General features: G+C 38.2%; 1 protein-coding gene across 1 annotated transcript in view; it reads left to right on the plus strand.

Annotated features, from left to right (window-relative positions):
• Window positions 1–20,921, plus strand: part of Rbp (RIM-binding protein) — a 388,051-nt gene that overhangs the window by 216,720 nt on the left and 150,410 nt on the right. The gene's annotated exons all lie outside the window — the stretch shown is intronic.

A 20,921-nucleotide genomic window follows, 5' to 3' on the forward strand; every position in this document is an offset into this window, starting at 1 on the left:
GGGAAGACGGCTTCAAGTTATCAAATACATGGAGACCTGTACTGCAGAAATACATGCATAACACCACCATGGCACAGCGGGACGCACTCGAACTGTCGACAGAGGGCGGTGCATCAGTAACTTCCCTCCCAACCACCACAGCACAGCGCCACGATCCTTGAGTCCAGTTAGTGAGGTAGGCCGTGGATAGTACGGGCATGACTTCCATGTTCCTTCAGATAATTTCTTTGCTCACTGTCGGAGGCAAAACTTCACATGCCCTGATGAAAGCCAATGCAATTTGAATGAAAGCTTGGCTTTATTATTAATAAATATATATATAGAGGCTTTAATCCAGTTTATTTATTTCTTTATGTTAATACAATGAGCCACGAAAACTTACGTTCATTAAGTGTCAAATCATTTTATATATAGATATAGGAAAATAAAATAGAACATATAATAGGATAAACACAATGAAAGATAAGTAAGGGAACAGGAGTGAATAGAAAGAGGAGTCAAGGACAAACATGAAAGCACATAATGACAATCTCCACATCATACACTGCCGTCTTCAAATAAATGGGCTCTCTCCTCATCAATCCCAGTTCTACATCAGTCTTTTCAGCCGTAATGATTTCTGCTTCCCAGGTTTAGGAAGGGTGAGCTTCAACAGTGTCTAAATTGTCATCTTGACAGGCAAGTAATGCCTGTCTTGATTCAGGAAAAGTAGAATTTTTTAAAAAATCTTCCTTATCAGTCATTTTGTAGGGTTATCTTTAAACACACATAAAAGGAGGTTAGTAACCATATTACTATGGTCACCCATTTTATAAAGGGACATATACACATCCCAACCTGTAATAACAGCTGACTCATCTGCTGTGTCAATGTCAAACCAGTGTATCCCGTCACCAGATTCATTGCCCTCAAAATATATTATCTTCCTCCTTACAGGGGCCTTTGGTGCTCTGTAGAGGGGATAGCGCCTTCTGTAGCGTCTAACACTCATGACGAGAGCAACGCAAATGAGCAAGCTCAAACTTGCACGCTGCCTCTGCACAAGCGCACCACCTCCAGCAGCGGACTTTGACTTTCGTTCAGATGTGTTACAACGTCCGCGCTCCAAGTAATACTGGAGCATGGATGGGCACTGTTAAGATAAGGTTGTCAGAGGGGAAGGTCATGCAGGATTCAGAATCATAGATATCAGAGAGAGAATTGGATTCCCTAAACTGCAAGACAAGATAGAGAACAGTAAGCTGAAATGGTATGGACACATGATGAGAATGAAAGAGAATAGAGTTCCAAAGCGAGTATTTATGGAGAAAATAATAGGAACAAGACAACAGGAAAATGGAAGAGACATAAGAAAATACAAGTAGTAAAAGACTAGGAACACTGGTGGAGGGGGGAGAGAAATCATTATATTTTGTCTTCTTCTTCTACTTCATTTCAAATTTCCAATCTTCTGAGTCAGGTTGTGTATCAAGGACCTCCACACTTTTCTATCTCTCCACCACTCCCTTCCTTCCTCCGGTACTTCTACTTTTACTCCCCTCTTCTCTATACTCTCCTTCACTGTATCCGTCCACCTCTTCCTGAGCCTTCCTTATTGTCTTCCTCCTATTATTTTCCCTGTGAATATTTGCTTTCTAATTCCAATCTATTCCATTCTCATCATGTGTCCATACAATTTCAGCTTACTGGTCTCTATTTTGTCTTGTAGTTTAGGGAATCCTATTCTCTCTCTGATTTCTTTGTTTCTGATTTTATTCCTTCATGACTTCCCAATTATTCCTCTAAGGAATTTCATCCCGACTGCTTGGATTTTGCTTTCATCAAGTTTTGTTGTGTGCCCGCCACATATGTCAAATTGGTATGTAATACATCGAGTACAGAATTTTCATGCATTTCTCTGGGACGTCCCGGTTCCACATTATATCTCTCACACATTGGTAAAATCCATTGGCTTGTTAGATTCTCTTTCACCGAGCTCGATAGCTGCAGTCGCTTAAGTGCGGCCAGTATCCAGTATTCGGGAGATGGTAGGTTCGACCCCCACTGTCGGCAGCCCTGAAAATGGTTTTCCGTTGTTTCCCATTTTCATACGAGACAAATGCTGGGGCTGTACCTCAATTAAGGCCACGGCCGCTTCCTTCCCACTCCTAGCCCTTCCCTGTTCCATCGTCGCCATAAGACCTATCTGTGTCGGTGCGACGTGAAGCAAAAAAAGAAAAAGATTCTCTTTCCAATTTCTTTATTTATTTTCCCACCTTCTGTTAGTATACTCCTTCTTTATCCAGCTTTATTCTTATTCTATACATTCCACATCAAAACTGAAGATCTGCCAATGTGCCCACTCCCCTCCGCCTCCCCCCCACCCCCTACAAGTGTTGAAGCCCACCGTCCTGAGGAAGCCGGGAAGCTGAAACAAGTTCATCGGGGGCTGAGAACATGTGGATGTAGAAATGGGATTGATGAGGAAAGAGCCCATCTATTTGAAGACGGCATTGAATTGAGATGTGAAGATTGTCCTTGTCCTTTCATGTTTCCATGACTGTCACCTCTTTCTATCTGATCTTTCATTGTGATCAGTCTATTGTGTGTTCCATTTCATGTTCCTTTCTCTCTGTACTGGGTGGTCAGAAACAATGTGAACCGGATATACGAGCGTTAGTGTGTTGGTCCTGCTGATAAATAATTTGAAAGAAATAATTCCATATCTCATGCCGTCTTCATTTCATCAGCTGCTGAAGTTAGCCAATCAGATCGCTTTGTGGGCGAATTCAGATGGGCTTTGCGAGGCAGCGTTGCTAAATCTGCACGTGACTTAAGACCGTGTTGAGAACACCAATCGAAGAAAAAATTTGTCAGGCGTGGGATTTGAACACAGTCCTCCAAGTTGACAGGATCGTGCCATGGCAAGTACTCTACAGTGACACCGACTGAACCCCACAGTGTATTTGATGCCGATTTCTCGGCATCGATCCACTGCAAGGCGATGTGAACACTGACTAAGCTTTCGTTGCAATGCGAGTCCAAGTCCACTGTATGCATGCCAGATTTGTGCAAATGACTGATTGCCTAGCAGCTACCAATGCCAAGAAATGAGCATCAAACACACTGCAGGTTTCAGACAATGTCACCGTAGCATATATGCTATGGTGCGATCCTGTCAACTTGGAGGCCCGCGTTTCAGACAGTGTCACCGTAGCATGTATGCTATGGTGCGATCCTGTCAACTTGGAGGCCCGCGTTTCAGACAGTGTCACCGTAGCATGTATGCTATGGTGCGATCCTGTCAACTTGGAGGCCCGCGTTTCAGACAATGTCACCGTAGCATATATGCTATGGTGCGATCCTGTCGACTTGGAGGTCCACGTTCAAATCCCGCCCCCACTGGCGAATTTTTTCTTCGATCGGTGTTCTCAATTACAAGTAACAACTCTCATTATTGTTCCGTATTGAAGATGACGTTATTAAATAAAAAACCACCTATTCAATACTTTCCACGTTTAATGTGGTTATTATCTACATGATTTTATGTAGACTTATTTGGTCAGGTACATGTTTCACCCATTATTTTGGGCATCTTCAGCCTTTAAACAACCTTTAGGTCAAGGTTTGGGACCTTTTTAACCAATATAAACATACTAATATATACACTATATACAACATATACATTATATACAATATATACAAACATAAGTCAATACAGTAAAGTTTTTTGGTCCTAATCTATCTAATATGGAAAATGTCCAAAACTAAAATGGATCTTCTTTTCGGTGAAGAGGATTGCATATCGGGGTTTATGTGACCCCTATATCATATTTAGTACTTGACGTATCGTGTCTGGTGACAGGATGTGTCGTCAACAATATCTATGCCTAACGGTGTTCTCAAGCCGGTCTTAAGTCAGGTGCAGATTTCACAACACCACTTTGCATAGCCCATTAGAATTAATTTATTAAAAACTTCATCACTGATCCTTATTGAACTAATAGTTACAATGCTAAAAAGAGAAAAATGTTCCACCTATTCAATACAATAATATTGTTGCACGAATTAATGTAGCAACATATTTAATATGTTATGAGACCGGTTTTGACATACGTCCATGTCAACATCAGCCTACACAAAAATGGCAAGAAGTCAACACAGTTGTAACACTTTTGACACTTTTCTTGAATTAAAAATAGAAGTTCATATAGAGGTTCTTGAGCACTCTTGCTGTAGATCTTGAGGTTAAAGAAATGACTGATGTTGACATGGACATATGTCGAAACTGGTCCCATAACATATTAAATATGTTGCTACATTAATTCGTGCAACAATATTATTGTATTGAATAGGTGGAACATCTTTCTCTTTTTAGCATTGTACCCATTAGAATTCACCAGCGAAGCGATCTGATTGGCTAACTTCAGCAGTTGATAAAATGACAACGGCAGGGGAATTATTTTTTCAAATTATTTATCAGTATGTCCAACTCTCTAACACTTGCGTATCCAGTTCATGTTGCTTCTGACCACCCTGTATATGACTTGACATCTTAACTATAATGTTTTATGGAAGTCGTTATTTCCATTTACACTTAAATAGAGGAACATCACAGCAGGACTAGAAAGGCTGAATGTATCGATGTAGTGCTGTGAGGTGCTGTACGTTTGTCACACGAACTGGTTCTGGCTCTTGCTGTGTGTTGGGTAGCCTCCTGCATGTCTGATGATGATGACTTGATGACGAGTTGATAATATCTCCTGTTCCTCTGTTGTAACTTCTCCTCTACTCCTCTACTCCACTAGAACCTAAAGGTAGCTTCCTGTACCCAACCTCATGTTTATAGGGATGATGATGGCAGCATTGAGCTCTTCTTAAAGTTTGATTATTCAATCTTTTGTTGATTTTCTCATTATTAATGAGTAAACTGCAGGAAAAGTGAAATTCGTTCAAAATAACACTGAACTGAAAATGTGCTACTCTTCTAGGCAATGACTGAGATGCTTCCGATTTTCAGCTAGACATGATACGTACAATGTGCCATTAACAGTTGAAGATACTACTGCTAGTTTAATGTGGATAAGATTATTGTGGAGTAACAAAACCTAAAGTCTTCCAGACAAGTCAGACACTGACTAAATCAAGATTTGTCATATACTGCCATCCAAATGTTCACAGAAGAATCAAAAGTGTGAGTTTTATAGTGACCAGGCTATATTTTGTGTGAGCCCACCTGGTGGTCATGATTATTAAAGCATCCAATCTCTATGGCCTGACACTGTGGTTAGTCTGTTCAACACCTTTCAGTGTGGGAGGACTTTCACAACCCGGCTACCCTGTACTGCAGGAGGAGTATAGCACCAAGCATGCTATGAATGCAGGCTTTTAGTTAATTGAGCATAACTGACAAACGGTTCAATGAATATTACCAAAATTTTCAGTTTGTTATTAATGCATAGCCAACAGCCATAGCCGTGTTGAAACACTGGATCCCATGAAATCTCCCAAGTTAAGCAACATTGGGTGTGGTCAAGATTTGGATGAGTTGCCACGCGCTGTTGGTGGAGGGTAAGGGAATGGAGGAGCGGAAAGGAACTGGCCACCCTACCGTATGTAAACTCCACCTCAGGCACACCTCTGCAGAGGTTCGGACCTGCCTTCGGACAAAATACACCCCTACCTTTATTAATGCATAAACACACATACATCATAAGTTACCAGAATTACCTAAGGTCAGTGCAGTGGAGGAATCTTGTAATGCTTTCAAATCGAACAAAGGATATGGCTGAACCAAATATAGGAGTAGCCAGTATCCAGTTTTTTTGAGAAATAAGATCTCAATATAGGTTTCTGTACTATGCTTATTAACATATAAACTGCAAAAACCACGTACATTTCCTACACAGTACCTAGTACCCATTAATTTACTCTTGATCAGAACAGAAATAACATACCGCATGACCGCAAGTGATGTTGAGTATAAATATCTGCCTATTCTTCTACTACCATCTTTACGAACTCGACAGTAAAAAGCAACTAAAAAATTTTCATAGGATATAAGCAATTCTTTGCAGTATTCTGAGGCCCATAATCTGTCATGATTTGCCCTCTGTAATTATCCAAACAAACCCACCTTTGATAACATTATGGATGATATTTTTCCGCATATCAAAAGCAACATTGTTGTCATGAGCACTACTTTTACTCTCAGATTCTATACCCTAGTCCTTGTTTAACAAAACAAAACTTTCTGTATCGTCATTTGCTAAAACATAGTTAATATTCGCATCCGCAATCACGAGGAAAGTTTAGCTGCTATGGTGTCAGCAACAGAAATTGTTGCTTTTTTCAGACGTGATATATCATATGTAATCAATAAAAACTCGATAGATATACATATCAAGTGAAAGATCGATGCTGTGTCTATAGGTACATCTACATTTGTAATAGTTCAAGAACTACTCGCTAGATAGAAGCACAAAGTAGAAGCTGCTAAGTGCGTGCAATGCGCATCACTCCACAACAGAGTGTGTTAGGCAGTCAGCGTGCAGCGTACGGAACTCCACGTTGAGCGGTTAATCAGTAGATTGCATACTAAAATCAATAAACGGCTTTGGCATCATGAGGTTTAGCATTGTTGTGTATGAAAATTGCATTATCTCTAGTTATTCTCTCATTTGTGGAATAACATGAGGCACAGACGAACATCTGAGCCATATACACAGAATTGTGATTCATCAGTAAAATACACAGGGCTTCAATGTCTTAGCTACCATTTAGTATCGTTTCATACTACAGTCTCATTTGATGATCTCATCTTACCAGTGCAGGAGCCTTAACTGGTTGTCAGGACATTAAACCAGCCTCTTGGAGTCTTTCCGTGGAACAAGAGATAGAATGTTGTTACTAAATCTATACTGAAATGATACTTTCTCCTTGTTTAAATATATATATATCTTTTCCCGGTCTAGAAAGCCAAGCATAATTTCCGAGAGGACATCACAGCTAACTACACGGCATCTCAGTTGACTGTAGCTAGGTAGGCCAAGGCCCTTCAGGGCTGTAGCGCCATGGGGTTAGGTTATATATATCCTTTATATTTGTTATGATTAAATTTCAACCCATTTTGTGAACAATACTCTTCAAAATGATATAAATCATCTTGTACTTTTAAACAGTCAGGCAGAAAATTTTATAAAAGTTGTAATACCGTATTTTTTTATATATATACTAAGAAATATTTTAACTTCTTTTCCCTTCCCCAACAGTTCACAATCTCATATTCCTCCTCTTCCTGTATTTCTATCCTCTGCATTTTGGTAACCAAATTATTGTCTCAGTTGTTAAGAAATTATTACAGTCAAACTCAGTGGAACTAATAACCTCATCAAGCCATTCAAATCCATTGTGTAGTGCTAGAGTTAATGGATAAAATCCTAGTCTTTTTGCATGATTAATATGAAGTGTAAACAGCGAGGTGCTGTCTATGATATGCTTCAAAATTGCAGACAGTTATAAATAATTAGAGTTCAATAAAGTTCTTAAAGTCCAGCAGTCTGCATCTCACAAATTGAGCACAAAAGTAATTAGTTTCATAATGTGGAAACTAAAAATTATCTGAGCTGTCATGTATTTTTTACTGTTTTATTCTGTCATGTTATAAGGAAGTTTTGAATATAATATTACAAGAACAGCCTCAGCCATCATCACTATAGACATTCCATCCCTGCACTTGATGTCTGTCAGCTTTGCGTAGCCCAGCTAGGGCTGCGCCTTGTTGCCTTGTTTCAGTTGACTGACTCTTGTTTCTGTTTTTTGCATTTGTCTGCTTGCATGGATTATAAAGGCTGCAAAGGTGATGGTCTAATCTCTCTATTTGATGTTGTCTTGTGTGATTATTTTTGTTTTTGTTATGTGTTGATTTTCCTGTGTGCAGTGGATAGAGGGGAATATATGCTGGCAAAAGAAATATAGTTTGGCACTTTTATCTTTGAAATATGGAGAATATGAAAATTATAAATTGGTAACTTCTTCAAAATGCAGAGAGTTATTTTAGATATGTAATACAATGCAGTGTATATTCAAATGAAGGAAGAAAGACAAGATCAATTCACCATATTAAACCATTCCCTTGCTATTCATGGATACAACTTTTCCAAGTACTGTATTTAAATCAGAACTACAGTATTGAACATTAAATAATTTTGACTGTGATTTCCAGTTTAATATTATATTCACAGATAGCATCATTGTATTAATGGGCCATATAATTATCCTAAATCCATTTGTGTAAGACAACAAAGAACAGTAATGAATAAATTTTCACGAAGATGCAAGGTTTTGCGACTGAACAATAACCTTCAGCCCTGCATCCGGGAGAGCGTGAGCTGGTCCCACTAAGGTGATCCTTTTTTCAGGACCATGCAAAAACCAGAAATGCCCTGTAAAACTGGGTATTAGTTCTTACAATAATGTTTTTCTTCTTGTATCACAATTTTTGGATGATGATAATGTTCTTTATTTAAATTTGACCGGGCAAGTTGTCCGTGCGGTCACAGACGCGGAGCAGTGAACTTCTATCCTGGAGATAGTGGGTTCGAGCCCTGTCGTTGACAGTCCTGAAGATGGTTTTCTGTAGTTTCTCATTTTCACGCCAGGCAAATGCTGGGGCTGTACCTTAATTAAGGCCATGGCTGTTTCCTTCCCACTTCTAGCTCTTTCTTATCCCATCGTCACCATAAGACCTATTTGAATCGGTGCAACGTAAAACAAATTATTTTTAAAAAATTCAGTTTGGGCCTCTATCGACCACAGAGTAACAACTTTGGCACATAGGTAGTACACTGCCTGCCAAAAGTTTCTGGGCAAGCATTGAACTGTTAAAGAATAGACTGAGATTAAAAGAAAACAATGTACGTATGCAAGGAATTGAAATATATATTCTAAAATTAATATTTTACAATAAAACTATGTTTTTGTGCTACATCTGAGCAAGAAATAGACATTATGTACACATTCATTCCCACAGATCACCAGGACACATCAAACTCTCTTCTCATCAAAGAAACCCCGTTTTGCTGCAAGTAAACTTTTAACTATTCTCGGCATTCTCAGAACAAGTTTTTCTACTTTGCCAGGCATTCTATAAGATGTCCCACAGCTTTTACAATGAAGAAGGACACTCTTTTCAGACTTGCCAAACCAATCCCTCCCACAGCAGCTCCGTTGGATTTAAGTCTGCGGATTGGGGGGTCATTCCATTGAAATCAACTCCCCAGAGTTTTGTTTTGCAGATAATTTATGCAATAGCGAGACCTGTGTCAGGTAACTGTCTTGTTGGAGGACAAATCCACGCTGCTGTCCAGACAGAAGAGCATAACAAGATAGGATGGAATGGTAGCCATTTTTGTCCTGTATTCCTTGAATATGGTGCAGTCTACAAACTCCACTGAATGTAAAACAACCCCAAACCATCACAGAGCCTCCTCTATGTTTCACTGTAGGTGTTATATAGTAGGATGCATTTTTCTGATGTTGAATGTCGAACATAAACTCATCGCTGTTTCCCGAAAACCTTCGAAACTTGGTTATAGTAATATATTCTGTCAATAAACAATCATTAAACATGTTTGTGAGGGTACATATGTTTTGGCTGGTAGTGTATGTTCATCTTCTGCCTCTATTCGCTTTGATATTCTGCCAGTATTTCTTCTTTCATTTGCTTATATCTTTCTTTTGTTCTTCCAAAATGACTACATTTGGAGGTTTCATTCGAACTTCCTGTCGGAAACCCTTGAAATCTGGCAACATTCTTCTGAAACTGGTTCCATCTTGAACACCTTCCTATTTGAAGCCCATTTTCTCCATATCCTTATAGATTTTGACAGTCATCTAAAAACAGGATCTTGTGCGTTGAGCAGTTGTGGCAAATCTAAACACAGATTGAGTTAGAGACACAATCCCTTATTGGGATTCAAACATCAGTTCTCTTCCTCTATGTTTGCCAGCAGACAGAAATGCATCATAAAACTTATACTACAGTTAAGGCAGGAATCTAAAATGTAAATTTGATGCATTGTAGTAATCATAACCTCAAATTAAACACATCCTCATTATTTACTAATGTGGATATGTTTTGGGCTGGGGTCTATCAGGAATTAGCGTCATCAGTTTCTTGACACCATTATAATCATGACAATCAGTGTTCGTCTATGTATACTAGGTAGGCATTCTCACTGTGTACTTTATTTCTGTAACTAAAAGCATGAGAAAATCTCATAAAAATTGAACCCCGTTCTCCTCTTGAGTTTAGAATTAAAATCCTTGAACTGGCTGGAAAACAAACCCAGGACTTTGGAATAAGAGACCTCTACACCATAGGGCTGGCTAATAATAATAATAATAATAATAATAATAATAATAATAATAATAATAATAATAATCACACTGATAGGCTGGGAAATGGAACACAGTAAGATAAAAAAAATATCTAAATTCAAGTATCTCGATGAGTAGGTACAGTTCAATAGTGTTGATAATGAAGCAAATAAGAGCAGGATCAGGAAAATGGAATTACCTTACAAACTCACACAAAATGTATATAACAAAAAATCATTATCGATAAGATCAAAATTAAGACACTACAAAACAGTAATATAGCCAGAAGCACTGTATGCATTGGAATGTCTAACCCACAACAGAAAAACAGAAGATGAGGAGATGAGGAAGATAGAAATGAAAATTTTATGTAAGATATTAAGTCCTAGGAAGACAGGTGACATCTGGAAGAAAAGAATGAATGAAGAACTGTACAAACATATTAATGAACTGACTGATGAAATGAGAAAGAAACGACTGAGTTTGCTGGACACATTCATCGGATGAGTAATGACAAATTGGTGAAGAGGATATGGGAGTACACTAGGAAATGCAAGAGCACCACAACCTGGATGAAAGAAGCTATCAAAGACCTTATTTATTTATTTATCGTATGGCATATATATACAGAAACAAGAAAGCAAGTACATTATATTTTAATGTCCAAAGATGTTATCCATTCCAGAGCCTCTGTATTGGCCTCTAGCATATCAAACCAATCTCCAGGGTAGGCTCTTCTGCTACATTTCTTTACAATGTGTTCGATGGTTTGAAAAGGAGCACCACAGTCACACTCGGGGGTATATTGTTGCTTCACGTCCGTAGGTTAAACCTTAAAAAGCCCTACATGTGACCCCTGGGTGGTGCTAAGGAAGCAACAACATTGGCTGTTGGACCTATCTTCTAAAGATCTCCCAGCAAATATGCAAACTGTACAAAGTAATCAAAGACCTTACTGAACTAGGTCTAAACACCAGCATGCTGGACAGAAACAAATTCCGGAAAATGGTTGAAAGACACAGGGAATTTCAGAAACCAGAGAAGCAACAACGAACTTTGACAGATTGACAGAGGGAAGCTAGAAATCAAAATATGAAGAGGTTTTGTGAGCAGAAGAGGCAGGAAACCGAGAAGCAAAAGCATAAACTAAAGTGTGGTCCATAGAAAAAAAAATTTAAAAAAATAAAAAATAATAATAATAATAATAATAATAAGTTTAGTAGTATATTTATGAGGTCTAAAATGTCTTGCATTTTCTCACAATTCATGAGCCTTACCATTCTCTTGGGGATACACACATATTTCTTTCAGTTTCATTATCTCCCCAGTGGGCGGAGTCAAAGGTTATAGTATCTTATCATAAGAGGTTTCTAAGCGGGCAACAGCCAAAGAATCCATGCTCGCTCTCTTGTCTTCTAAACCCAAAATCATATCCATGATTCTTTGCTTTTCAGTGTAGCAGAGAAAAACTATGAGAGTGAATTTTTAAATCCCATTCACTCAGTATCCTACATTTTAACCCTTTCACTCTGGCGTAGCGAGTATGGTGGTGTGACCCTCTGGCCATGAGCAGTGGGTGGTTCACCTAGCCCACTGTACAGGATACCTGTCTCGCTTAGTTTTCCAGTCCGCAGTCGACTCGTGGAGTGAGGAGAGGACAGGCAGAGTTTTAAATTATTTTATTTTATTTCTAATGCATAGTCGGTGAAATGCTTATGACTATATTTTAAGCACTTTTTATCCTCCTCGCACAGAAGAGTTCTGCTACTCGTGTTAAAAACATCTTGAAGAAACTTAACATGCTAACATTGTCCACTAAACTTTTCAATCAAAAATTAGCAGCGTCGAACTTACGTTTATTCCGATTCAGGTTCTGCTTTTTCCAATTTACTTTTCTGCTCAGTGGTTCAGGCACCTGATCTTCATCTTCTCTATTTTTATCTTGAGTCAAATCATCAAAGTAGGCCGACCCTTTAGACGACTGAAGCAGTGACTGGAGTAGTAAACATGCCTGAAGTAGAAGGTGCGATTGAAGTCGTCCTGTCACCAGAATCAGTTGACAAATCACTATCATCGTCATCTTCTTCAAAGCTGCTACCCAATATGAAGGCAAGAGCATCCTCTGCAGTATCTTTCCTCTGTCATCAAGCCTTTCGCACTTTCAAAGCGACTGAAAGCTAAGTCAAGAAGTACAAGCGCGTCAGCACAGGAGAGCAACTAGGAGCAAAGTGAGTAGCGTATCGGACACATTGCTTTCATCTTCGAACTGGTTACTCCTGTCATCTGGTAATCATAGCCATAACTATAGACTCCCAAGACAGCCACGAGAGACCTCCAAAACCGAACTTCCACAGCAGTCTATTGTAGTGAAACGGAAAACAGCCAAAAGACACGCGACTTCTACAGCAGTCGTCCGGCTGTGAGACACGACTGTTACAGCATTCCACCGGGCGTGCGGCACAGCTACCTCCCAACTGCTACAGCAGTCAACCAGAGTGAAAGGGTTAATAAGAGGAGGTGGTGTGTTCATTTCATAACATCACATAACTTACGTTTTATCATCTTTTATAATAATATATCTGATGGGTTTTTTATGTGAGGAATAGCTTCTCTCTATTTTTACGTTGCACCGATACAGATAGGTCTTAAGGTGACGATGGGATAGGAAGGAGCTAGGAGTTGAAAGGAAGCGGCCATGGTCTTAATTAAGGTATAGCCCCAGCATTTGCCTGGCGTGAAAATGGGAAACCACAGAAAACCATCTTCAGGGCTGTTGACAGTGGGGTTTGAACCCGCTATCTCCTGAATACAAGATCACAGCCGTGTGCCCCTAACCGCACAGCCAGCTCACTCAGGCAAAACGTGTTAATAAACAGCTTAATTCTTAAGAGAGTTATTACTGTATTCCATATAGAATTATTAAAAAATGAATGTCCCATAATATTTCTTTAAAAATTTGAGTGCAGGAAAAATTTCCTATATTCAGCATTTAATATAATGAAGACTGCTAAACAGAGGAAGCTGATGTAGCACAGAAATAAATATCTTCAACCATTTTATTTTTTCTAACAAAATTAAAGAATTAGGTGTTTTTTTTCCTCTGTCCTATATAGCATGGAAGGCTATATGGTACATTTTGTGTGATACTGAAAATTTAGTTAACAAAAGTAGAACTATCAAGATAGAAGAGTGACTTGCCTAGACAGAGGCACATATTATAATATTAACCAGACACTTAAAAATAAATTATGCCAATATTGTATGTCTTTAAGCACAGGAAACAGAAAGGGACTTTTTTTTTTTTACTTACACAGAGTGCTTTAACAAGATATACATGGTAGTTATGGGTTTTAAAGGGCAGTCCCAAGGATACACATGCCCAAGGAGGTTTATGAGTACAAGCATGAATAGTAAGGTAGAACTGTATTGTATTTCTGAGCATTCAAGTTGACAAGACCAATAAATCAGGTAGAGTCATTCTAATTCTGAAGACAAAAGATAGCATAAGATAAACAATGTTTAAATCCAAGTGTTCGCATACTTTTTATCTTTCAGCTTTAAGACTCAGTATAATCTGTAATTGAGAAAATAAGCAAAAATAAACAACGTAACTACGGCAAATACATACATACATACATACATACATACATACATACATACATACATACATACATACATACATACATACATACATACATACATACATACATACATACATACATACATACATACATACATACATACATACATACATACATACATACATACATACATACATAATATTTTTGCAACAATAGTTCAGTACTGTATATCATTCAGGTCATCATTTGTGTAGGTACTGTTTCTCATAAATGATTTTAATTCCATAAATTATTTTGCAGATAATTGTTTTACTCCCAGTATCCCCTCTGTCCATAAGCCAGCTGTTGAGTTTCCATTAGCAGTAACTCCCATAGACGGGACATATTTCTAGACCACGGGACACCAACGCACAGCTTGCTTTAAATGTGGCTGTAAAATAATTACGAAAAGATGTTGCTTTTCTGGCCTAATAGAAAGTATGGATTGACTGTGACTAATAACTAATAAGACTTTCATTTTTCAGCATTACAAAGTTATGTCCTATACCGTATTTCATAAATTTTTGTTGTTTGAGTTATATGATAATAATAACAGTGAAAACACTGGTCTGTTTATCTGTGAAATATTAACATATTGGGAAATGCCTAACTGTTGTTGTTGTTTATTCAGTCATGTCTTGTCTATTTTCCTCTCTAGCTTTTTTATTATGCTTCTTGTTTTGCACTCATGGTTCAGGGATAATTTGGCAAAATTAATAGGAATAAAGTAATGATGCCTTATAATCTTCTTTCAAAACTATTTTGTGTATGATTTTTAAAAAATAGTTTTACAGTTATATTAAACAGTTTCTCCTAGAATTATGCAATCTTTTCCTAAGGTTTAGTATGGGATTTAAGAATTATAACAAGAACAGCCCAGGGCCTATCTCATTATTAAACTTGGCACGTGTGACTGTTGTTACATTCTTATATACATAAAGCCGGAAGGCTGACTGACTGACATTCACGATTACCCACTTCCAGCTGAACTAGAAACTTGAAATTAGAGAAAGTGATAGTTATTAGCCTGTAACCTACAAAAATATTCCAAAAAGTTATAATTTTACCCCCCTCCCCTAAAACAAAATGGCAGACACAATGTTCTAGTGTGCCATAAAATTAAAATTTGGCCAAAATGATAGCTTTTAGCCTGTAACTGATGGAGAAATTCAAAGATATTCAAATATTTAAAATTTTACTACAGAATATTGAAATTTTGGGGTACTTTAATGACGGTGCAGATCTTCTTTTTGAGATATTTTGTGGCTAAACAGTATAGTTTTGACTCCTAGCATGAAGAGATCTACAACTTTGGTCCTACGACTTTTTGTCGTATCTAGATCCCGTCTACCTTAGATAGAGCTTCATTTTTTGAATTTTGGTCAGTTTGGTTCAAATTCTATAAAAATCCTTTAAAGTTTTATACACTGAAATGAAATGGCGTATGGCTTTTAGTGCCGGGAGTGTCCAAGGTCATGTTTAGTTCGCCAGCTGTAGGTCTTTTGATTTGATGCCCGTAGGCGACCTGCGCATCATGATGAGGATGTAATGAAGATGAAGACGACACATACACTCAGCTCCCGCGCCAGCTAAATTAACCATCGATGGTTAAAATTCCTGACCCTCCTGGGAATCGAACCCGGGACTCCTGTGACCAAAGAACTATTTAAAATAGTTTTTACTTGAGTCTGCCTTGTCAATACACGTATAATGATAGAAAACTATTTATTTTACCTTACATGTTTCGGGAATGGATGATTTTTCCCGAAACATGTATGGTAAAATAAAAAGTTTTCTATCATTATAGGGTGTATTGACAAGGCAGGCTCATTACAAGATACATGAGAATCATTCCGTATTGACGGTTTTCACCTTTGTAAAGGCGGGCTCAAGTAAAAACTATTTTAAATAGTTCTTTAATAGGTACAAAAAAATGTCGTAGGACCAGGTGCATGGGTCACTAAAAGAGCCATCTGGGGGCGCAATCCATTTGTCGATACAACATACCGTTTTGTTACAGTCATTTTTCAAATGATCACATCTAATTAAGATTAACTGGGGGTTTGGTGGCGGAGACTCCACGAGCAAAAGCAAGTAATATAACATACAATTGCATATGTACAGCACCATTATTTTGTGCTATATAAAATAGTAAATGAAATGAATATATTTGGAGAAAGGGTAGCATTAAAAAAATAAAGTTAACGTATAATTAACCATGAAATATGGGATGTGCCTTAAAATTCTTTACCCATTCTTTTCAACTTTTCTGTCTCCCCATTTTATATCATCTTGATTCCATTCTTTGTCTTTTCATTTTACTTATTTTTCCCATGAATTTCCCTTTCCCTCTTCAATGGCTGCGACGCTCACAGTAGAATGGAGTGGTGTTGCAATTGCACCTCATTATATAGTGCAGCTCCTAAACCATGCCCTACAAGCCCGAAAAATACAGACATGATTTATAATGCCAGCTGTGAAAGCCTCAACTGCTATATCCCATACAATTGTTCAGATAGTTTCTTTTCCTTTTTTTCAAGTTTTGTGGGGAGGGGAACGTGTTTAAATTGACATTTGATATTGATAAACAATTTGTTACAAAACTTTACTCTTTTTTTAAAAAAGAAAGCATTATCTAATCAAATATTGATGTTTAAATTTCATTTATGCAGAACATTGGAGTAAACTGCTTTTTTTTTCATTCTTGTATGTGTGTATCTTTTATACTTCGTACGTTTTTCTAGAATTGAAGAATTATTCCACTTTTAAGGCGAATTTTGTTGAAGTGAAGCAGTGCCAGGTCCCGTGGTCTTGTTTTGTGTCTTGCATGAGCTAGACTAGAGCTAGCTAGGGTAGGGCTCAATAGAGTAGCTATACTAGGTAGTGTCACAGCTATCCATGTATGTGTGGTAGAAGGCATCAGTAAAGTTCTGGTGGTCCATCAGTCTCCAAGGAATGGCTCGCATGCTGGAGATGGTGTGTGCAAAAGTAGGGTTCAGTGACAACGTTTGCTTCAAATAGTTACAGAATGTATCCATAATATACAAGTGTTTAGAGTATAGAGTTAAGATAAAATGGACTCAGTACAATTGTACTGAACTTCTACTAGTTGAAAACCTCAGAAATACCAGGCAGCATTAGGAAAAATAGTATAGTAGAACCCCAATTATCCAAGGTAATTTGCCACATTTTATTACCACCTTCTTATATAACTCCGTTATTCTTCATTTCCCATTTCCATTCTTCTGCGTCAGGTTGTGAATCAAGAACCTCCACAGTTTTATCTTTTTCACACTTCCCCCTGGAGAGAACACCAGGAACTATGCATCGCTTTTGGGAGGATGCCCTCACAATTTCTGAGGCCTTTATTCACTCTATCATTTTACAGGCTATTAGTATGATGGGATCGCCGCACTAAAAGGCATTTTATACTTGCAAGAATTATTTCATGCCACCCCTATCCCATCGTCACCATAAGACCTATCTGTGTGACATAAAGCAAAGAAAAAAACATGGAGTGCAGATGCTGCAAGGTGGACTTTTGTTGTATTATCTCCACCATGGAACTTTCAACCCTCCTAAGAAGCCTCATCTGCCCGAACCCATTGGCCTCTTTAGATTGTACTCATATTTATCTCTGAGTCCAGGGCTGCCTCTTCCGCCATCTCCACCGTACCAAATTCCAACTTCTCTACCGTAGATGTCACTGAGGTTTTCACTCGTAACCCTGAGCTGGGACCCTTACCACATATTACATGCAGGGCCAGAGTGATCTGGAACTCACATAGGGAGGGATGCCACTCCCTGGGTAAGGTTGCCTCTGAAGAAGGTCACTAACTGCTACCTTCCCAGATAACTCCCTAACTTACTTTATTATAGCAGTATGATTGTAATAAATATTGCTGTTAATTTGAATGTACTTCATGACCAAGTTCTTCTTCTTGAACATTTCAGTGAGGCAGTCATGATGAACTTTGTTGAAAGCTTTATTATAATCCTCATTTTTAGATAAATTTCATATGAAACAAGGCATTTGAGAATAATAATTAAAATTCTTAAGGCAAAGAAACAGAGTTTCCTTGTTCAGGTCTCAGCCACATTAGTCAATATGGGTGCAAAATACATTTTGTACATTATCTCTTTACACTTCCTTAGTACTTCCTTATCCCAGATAAAATTTCTTACACTGGTAGAATGCACTCCCCTGTTGCACCCTCTTGCTGATCTCCATGTACAGCCTTGTATTCTTCATTATTTCAAACTATCTACAATTCCAAGGCTTTGAGCATAAATTTTCAGAATGCCTGGGGCTGGCATATGAAATGTTAACATATTCTAATTTTCTTATTGCAGCAGTTTTTGGCCTCATGCCTGTTCAGTTAAGATTTTATTCCCAACTCTGCCATAAATATCAGACTGATTTGAGGTATCAGCACAACACAACAGGGTGCATATACCATTCTGTTATGTTAGAAGTGGTTTCTCACTTTATCCCAATGCATCAATGTTGGAATGGTACTTAATATTCTAATCATAGCTACTTCATAACCAATATAACCAATCCTCTCTCTGCTTCCTAGCAATTTTTCCACCGTATGTGATCCACTGATGTGCAATACTGTCTCCATTAATCTCTGTTGTTGGCATTTTGAGTATTTAGACTGACAGCCTCTATATCATCCTTGATGTTTTCTGTCCAGTGCTTTACAGGCCTTTCATGTAGCCACAGAGCTGTCATTGCTTCTGATAACTTGGCTATACCACTGGGGTCTTGCCTCCATCACTTTCTTAACAATTGGAGTCAATTAAAATCGAGACTTCGACCTTTCAATGCATGTATTTTTTTGTGTTATCAGAAGAGAACACTTAGCCAGCCCCGCAGTGAAGGGGGTAGCATGCCTGCCTCTTATCCAGAGGTCCCGGGTTCGATTCCTAGCCAGGTCAGGGATTTTTACCTGGATCTGAAGGCTGGTTCCAAATCCACTCAGCCTGCGTGATTACAACTGAGGAGCTATCTAACAGTGAGATGGCGGCCCCGGTCTAGAAAGCCAAAAATAACGTCTAGAGGATTCATCATGCTTACTACATGACACCTCGTAATCTGCAGGCCTTTGGGCTGAGCAGCAGTCGCTTGGTAGGCCATGGCCCTGTGGAGCTGTAGTGCCATGGGGTTTGGTTTTTAAAAGAAAACACTTAATTACAAGGACATCTTTCGTCTCATAGTTTTGAGACATCTTCAGCTTAGAAGATAATAACACATAAAATGACATAAGACACATTAATTAAGACACAAAAAATGGATATGCTCAAAAGTTTTTAAAATGTTCTATGTTACAGTTGTCTTCTACTTTTAAAAAGCTATGTCTCTTTAATATTGTACTCTTTTGCTGGTGAATTATTGAATAATTATATAAAACTCTGCATTGAGCCAAGTTATGTGTTATATAATCATTCAGTAATTTATCTATATTTGAGAGACATAATGTTTTTCATGAAAGAAGAAGGAGAAGAATAATAATTGAGTGTTCTCTTTTGATAACACAAAACATACATGCATTGAAAGGTTCAAATCTCTTGATTTTAATTAGCGTGAATGTGGATACATAATAATGAAGTTTATTGCTTGTAATTGGAGTCAGTTTGAGTGTATATCTGAGCCTGTTTGTCTCTCCTAGTCACATCCTGCACCGTAAAGAACTACCAGGTGCACAACGATTTTAGAAATATTTTACTTGAGATGTTCAGCATCCTTTCATAACAGAGGACGTTGGTGACTTGTTTTCACAAGCGGTGCTGTACTGTCCCAACATCAGAGGTGGTGCCAGTGTCCTTTCCAATCCTAAACTCAATTAACTGTAAACAACCACTCTAGTTCATCCATAACAATCATTTAAAATGTTGTAAGAATCAACAAAAATTGTGAAACTGTTCATCTGTATTATCTGAAATTAGCTCCTCGAGTAAACAGGAAGTTCAGTACAGATGTACCTTAATATTTGAGGGTTACCTTGAGTAAGAGACTGAGGGTGTTAAATCCACAATCACTTGTGATTAATGATCTTGTCTTATTGGCAGTCAAGAACTAATTTGTCTACTTTTGCACACAAAGCTTCAGTTATTCTGACCATATGATATCCTTTCAAGTAGGCTGAGCAAGGCTCCATCACCCAGCCATAATAAAGAGCTAAGTATACGATAATGCCAGTAGATTAGAAATCCTTAACTTGTGTCTCTTGCCATCATTTCAGTCATCATGAATCAAGGCATCACGTAACAGAAGACAGTGATGGAATCTGTGTATCAGAGATCTGAAATAATGTTTTGATTTATCCTCTTCTTTTAAACTAATAGGTTATACAGGGTGTATCATAGCTACACAGACAAAAAAAAAATCAGGGGTGCTCTTTGTGTTATGTTAAGAACGATGGTGCAATTGGATCGGTGGAGAAAATTCTTTTTTTCGGGAAAAGGTCACTTTGTTACTTACAGGCGCGCAATTCAAATTTATGAACTCGCCATATTTGCTATGCTAGAGCACAAGCCCCTGGTGTGCTTCAGGGAAGAGAAGGGGAAGGAGGGGAAGTGGGGTGTATGATGGAGACAGAGATAATGCTCCGCGCGAATGCACAAGTTTCCTCGTTTGACTCCCACAGGACTGTCCTTGTCTCTTACAGGCAATATCGACAGTTCGTTTAGTAAACAGACGTAACTACACACACAGTAATGAAGACACACTTGTCAGTCAAGGAATGCACCAGATCGTTTCTCCTCTCATCTGTTGGTCGCAGTAATGTTCTTTATTATTTAACATGCTCAAAAGATGCAACGCTACCGCCCCACAATTGTGTATTCCTTCACTCACGACACTGTAAATGGAATGAAATACTGAACAAGGAAACAATACGAGCAATGGTTTGATTACAGTAGATGTTCAATATGCCC

This window comes from Anabrus simplex, chromosome X, assembly GCF_040414725.1.
Source record: "Anabrus simplex isolate iqAnaSimp1 chromosome X, ASM4041472v1, whole genome shotgun sequence".
Classification (NCBI taxonomy): domain Eukaryota; kingdom Metazoa; phylum Arthropoda; class Insecta; order Orthoptera; family Tettigoniidae; genus Anabrus; species Anabrus simplex.